Source organism: Triticum aestivum, chromosome 7A (genome assembly GCF_018294505.1).
Source record: "Triticum aestivum cultivar Chinese Spring chromosome 7A, IWGSC CS RefSeq v2.1, whole genome shotgun sequence".
Taxonomy (NCBI): Eukaryota; Viridiplantae; Streptophyta; class Magnoliopsida; order Poales; family Poaceae; genus Triticum; species Triticum aestivum.
The window spans coordinates 454,708,897-454,714,896 of record NC_057812.1 but is presented as its reverse complement, the minus strand read 5'-3'; positions in this window follow the sequence as shown (position 1 = coordinate 454,714,896).

Sequence of the window (6,000 nt, the reverse complement as noted above, 5' to 3'; positions counted from 1 at the left end):
CGGGGTCATACCGGTATTGTACCGGGGCCACCGGAAGAGTTCCGGGGGTCCACCGGGAGGGGCCACCCCTCCCGGGGGGCCACATGGGCTGCGTGGGGCAGGGAGCCAGCCCCTGGTGGGCTGGCCGCACCCCCTCCCTTGGGCCCATGCGCCTAGGGTTGAGGGGGGAACCCTAGAGGGGGCATCCCCCTTGGCTTGGGGGGCAAGCCACCCTCTCCCCTCTCCCCTAGGCCGCCGCACCCCCCCTAGATGGGTTCTAGGGGGCCGGCCCCCTTCTCCCTTCCCCCTATAAATAGAGGGGTGAGGGGAGGACAGCCGGATGACCCTCCAAGGCGCAGCCCTCCCCTCCCCAACACCTCTCCTCCTCCGTTGTGTGCTTGGCGAAGCCCTGTCGGAGTACTGCCTCTCCACCATCACCACGCCGTCATGCTGCCGGTGGAGTTGTCTTCCTCAACCTCTCCTTCCCCCTTGCTGGATCAAGAAGGAGGAGACGTCTCCCGTCCCGTACGTGTGTTGAACGCGGAGGTGCTGTCCGTTCAGCACTTGGTCATCGGTGATTCGAATCACGTCGAGTACGACTACATCATCACCTTGCAAGCTTCCGCACGCGATCTACAAGTGGTATGTAGATGCTAACTCTCTCCCTTGACTCGTTGCTTAGATGAACTCATAGATGGATCTTGGTGAAACCGTAGGAAATTTTTTAATTTTCTGCAACGTTCCCCAACAGTGGCATCATGAGCTAGGTCTATGCGTAGTTCTCTTTGCACGAGTAGAACACAATTTTGTTGTGGGCGTGGATTTTGTCATCTTACTTGCCTCTACTAGTCTTTTCTTGCTCAACGGTATTGTGGGATGAAGCGGCCCGGACCAACCTTACACGTACGCTTACGTGAGACCGGTTCCACCGACTGACATGCACTAGTTGCATAAGGTGGCTGGCGGGTGTCTGTCTCTCCCACTTTAGTTGGAGCGGAATCGATGAACAGGGCCCTTATGAAGGGTAAATAGAAGTTCACAAAATCACGTTGTGGTGATTCGTAGGTAAGAAAACGTTCTTGCTAGAACCCAATTGCAGCCACGTAAAAGATGCAACAACAATTAGAGGACATCTAACTTGTTTTTGCAGCGATTGATCATGTGATGTGATATGGCCAGAAGTTGTGATGAATGATGAATTGTGATGTATGAGATCATGTTCTTTGTAATAGGATTCACGACTTGCATGTCGATGAGTATGACAACCGGCAGGAGCCATAGGAGTTGTCTTTATTTTTTGTATGACCTGCGTGTCATTGAATAACGCCATGTAAACTACTTTACTTTATTGCTAAACGTTAGTCATAGAAGTAGAAGTAGTCGTTGGCGTGACAACTTCATGAAGACACGATGATGGAGATCATGATGATGGAGATCATGGTGTCAAGCCGGTGACAAGATGATCATGGAGCCCCGAAGATGAAGATCAATGGAGCTATATGATATTGGCCATATCATGTCACAACTATATAATTGCATGTGATGTTTATTATGTATTATGCATCTTGTTTACTTAGGACGACGGTAGTAAATAAAATGATCCCTTATAAAATTTCAAGAAGTGTTCTCCCCTAACTGTGCACCGTTGCTACAGTTCGTCGCTTCTAAGCACCACGTGATGATCGGGTGTGATGGATTCTTACGTTCACATACAACGGGTGTAAGACAGTTTTACACAGCGAAAACACTTAGGGTTAACTTGACGAGCCTAGCATGTGCAGACATGGCCTCGGAACACGGAGACCGAAAGGTCGAACACGAATCGTATGGAAGATACGATCAACATGAGAATGTTCACCGACGATGACTAGTCCGTCTCACGTGATGATCGGACACGGGCTAGTCGACTCGGATCGTGTAACACTTAGATGACTAGAGGGATGTCTAATCTAAGTGGGAGTTCATAATTTGATTAGAACTTTATTATCATGAACTTAGTCTAAAACCTTTGCAAATATGTCTTGTAGATCAATGGCCAACGCTAATGTCAACATGAACTTCAACGCGTTCCTAGAGAAAACCAAGCTGAAAGATGATGGCAGCAACTATACGGACTGGGTCCGGAACCTGAGGATCATCCTCATAGCTGCCAGGAAACAATATGTCCTAGAAGGACCGCTAGGTGACGCTCCCGTCCCAGAGAACCAAGACATTATGAATGCTTGGCAGTCTCGTGCTGATGATTACTCCCTCGTTCAGTGCGGCATGCTTTACAGCTTAGAACCGGGGCTCCAAGAGCGTTTTGAGCACCACGGAGCATATGAGATGTTCGAAGAGCTGAAAGTAGTTTTTCAAGCTCATGCCCGGGTCGAGAGATATGATGTCTCCGACAAGTTCTACAGTTGTAAGATGGAGGAAAACAGTTCTGTCAGTGAGCACATCCTGAAGATGTCTGGGTTGCACAACCGTATGACCCAGCTGAACATTAACCTCCCAGATGAGGCGGTCATTGACAGAATCCTCCAGTCGCTCCCACCAAGCTACAAGAGCTTTGTGATGAACTACAACATGCAGGGGATGGAAAAGACCATTCCTGAAGTGTTCTCGATGCTGAAGTCAGCAGAGGCTGAAATCAAGAAAGAACATCAAGTGTTGATGGTCAATAAGACCACTAAGTTCAAGAAGGGCAAGGGTAAGAAGAACTTCAAGAAGGACGGCAAGGAGGTTGCCGCGCCTGGTAAGCCAGTTACCGGGAAGAAGTCAAAGAATGGACCCAAGCCTGAGACTAAGTGCTTTTATTGCAAGGGGAAGGGTCACTGGAAGCGGAACTGCCCCAAATACTTAGCGGATAAGAAGGCCGGCAACACTAAAGGTATATTTGATATACATGTGATTGATGTGTACCTTACCAGTACTCGTAGTAACTCCTGGGTATTTGATACCGGTGCCGTTGCTCATATTTGTAACTCACAGCAGGAGCTGCGGAATAAACGGAGACTGGCGAAGGACGAGGTGACGATGCGCGTCGGGAATGGTTCCAGAGTCGATGTGATCGCCGTCGGCACGCTGCCTCTACATTTACCTACGGGATTAGTTTTGAACCTTAATAATTGTTATTTAGTGCCAAGTTTGAGCATGAACATTGTATCTGGATCTCGTTTAATACGAGATGGCTACTCATTTAAGTCTGAGAATAATGGTTGTTCGATTTATATGAGAGATATGTTTTATGGTCATGCTCCGATGGTCAATGGTTTATTCTTAATGAATCTCGAGCGTAATATTACACATGTTCATAGTGTAGATGCCAAAAGATTTAAAGTTGATAACGATAGTCCCACATACTTGTGGCACTGCCGCCTTGGTCACATTGGTGTCAAGCGCATGAAGAAGCTCCATGCCGATGGACTTTTAGAGTCTCTTGATTATGAATCGTTTGACACGTGCGAACCATGCCTCTTGGGCAAAATGACCAAGACTCCGTTCTCCGGAACAATGGAGCGAGCAACCAACTTGTTGGAAATCATACATACCGATGTGTGCGGTCCAATGAGCGTTGAGGCTCGCGGAGGATATCGTTATGTTCTCACTCTCACAGATGACTTGAGTAGATATGGGTATGTCTACTTAATGAAACACAAGTCTGAGACCTTTGAAAAGTTCAAGGAATTTCAGAATGAGGTAGAGAATCAACGTGACCGAAAGATAAAATTCTTACGATCAGATCGTGGAGGAGAATACTTAAGTCACGAATTTGGTACACACTTAAGGAAATGTGGAATCGTTTCACAGCTCACGCCGCCTGGAACACCTCAGCGAAACGGTGTGTCCGAACGTGTAATCGCACCCTATTGGATATGGTGCGGTCTATGATGTTTCTTACCGATTTACCGCTATCATTTTGGGGATACGCTCTAGAGACAGCTACATTCACTTTAAATAGGGCACCGTCTAAATCCGTTGAGACGACACCGTATGAATTATGGTTTGGAAAGAAACCTAAGCTGTCGTTTCTAAAAGTTTGGGGATGCGATGCTTATGTCAAGAAACTTCAACCTGAAAAGCTCGAACCCAAGTCGGAAAAATGCGTATTCATAGGATACCCTAAGGAAACTGTCGGGTATACCTTCTACTTAAGATCTGAAGGCAAGATCTTTGTTGCCAAGAACGGATGCTTTCTAGAAAAAGAGTTTCTCTCGAAAGAAGTAAGTGGGAGGAAAGTAGAACTCGATGAAGTACTACCTCTTGAGCGGGAAAGTGGCGCAGCGCAGGAAACCGTTCCTGTGATGCCCACACCAACTGAAGAGGAAAACAATGATGATGATCAAGGTACTTCGGATCAAGTTACTGCTGAACTTCGTAGGTCCACAAGGACACGTTCCGCACCAGAGTGGTACGGCAACCCTGTCCTGGAAATCATGTTGTTAGACAACAATGAACCTTCGAACTATGAAGAAGCGATGGCGGGCCCGGATTCCAACAAATGGCTTGAAGCCATGAAATCCGAGATAGAATCCATGTATGAAAACAAAGTATGGACTTTGACAGACTTGCCCGATGATCGGCGAGCGATAGAAAACAAATGGATCTTTAAGAAGAAGACGGACGCGGATGGTAATGTTACAATCTATAAGGCTCGACTTGTCACTAAGGGTTATCGACAAGTTCAAGGGATTGACTACGACGAGACTTTCTCTCCCGTAGCGAAGCTGAAGTCCATCCGAATCATGTTAGCAATTGCCGCATACTATGATTATGAGATATGGCAAATGGACGTCAAAACGGCATTCCTTAACGGGCATCTTAAGGAAGAACTGTATATGATGCAGCCGGAAGGTTTTGTCGATCCTCGGAACGCTAACAAAGTATGCAAGCTCCAGCGATCCATTTATGGACTGGTGCAAGCATCTCGGAGTTGGAACATTCGCTTTGATGAGATGATCAAAGCGTTTGGGTTTATGCAGACTTATGGAGAAGCCTGCGTTTACAAGAAAGTGAGTGGGAGCTCTGTAGCATTTCTCATATTATATGTAGATGACATACTCTTGATGGGAAATAATATAGAATTTCTGGACAGCATTAAGGCCTACTTGAATAAGTGTTTTTCAATGAAGGACCTTGGAGAAGCTGCTTATATATTAGGCATCAAGATCTATAGAGATAGATCGAGACGCCTCATAGGTCTTTCACAAAGCACATACCTTGATAAGATTTTGAAGAGGTTCAAAATGGATCAGTCCAAGAAGGGGTTCTTGCCTATGTTACAAGGTGTGAGATTGAGCTCGGCTCAGTCACCGACCACGGCAAAAGATAAAGAAGAGATGAGTGTCATCCCCTATGCTTCAGCCATAGGATCTATTATGTATGCCATGCTGTGTACCAGACCCGATGTAAATCTTGCCGTAAGTTTGGTAGCAAGATACCAAAGTAATCCCGGCAAGGAACACTGGACATCGGTCAAGAATATCCTGAAGTACCTGAAAAGGACGAAGGACATGTTTCTCGTTTATGGAAGAGACGAAGAGCTCGTCGTAAAGGGTTACGTCGACGCTAGCTTCGACTCAGATCTGGATGACTCTAAGTCAGAAACTGGATACGTGTATATGTTGAATGGTGGAGCAGTAAGCTGGTGCAGCTGCAAGCAGAGCGTCGTGGCGGGATCTACGTGTGAAGCGGAGTACATGGCAGCCTCGGAGGCAGCGCATGAAGCGATTTGGGTGAAGGAGTTCATCACCGACCTAGGAGTCATACCCAATGCGTCGGGGCCGATCAAACTCTTCTGTGACAACACTGGAGCTATTGCCCTCGCCAAGGAGCCCAGGTTTCACAAGAAGACCAGGCACATCAAGCGTCGTTTCAACTCCATCCGTGAAAATGTTCAAGATGGAGACATAGAGATTTGCAAAGTGCACACGGATCTGAATGTCGCAGATCCGCTGACTAAACCTCTCTCGCGTGCAAAACATGATCAACACCAGAACTCTATGGGTGTTCGATTCATCACAATGTAACTAGATTGGT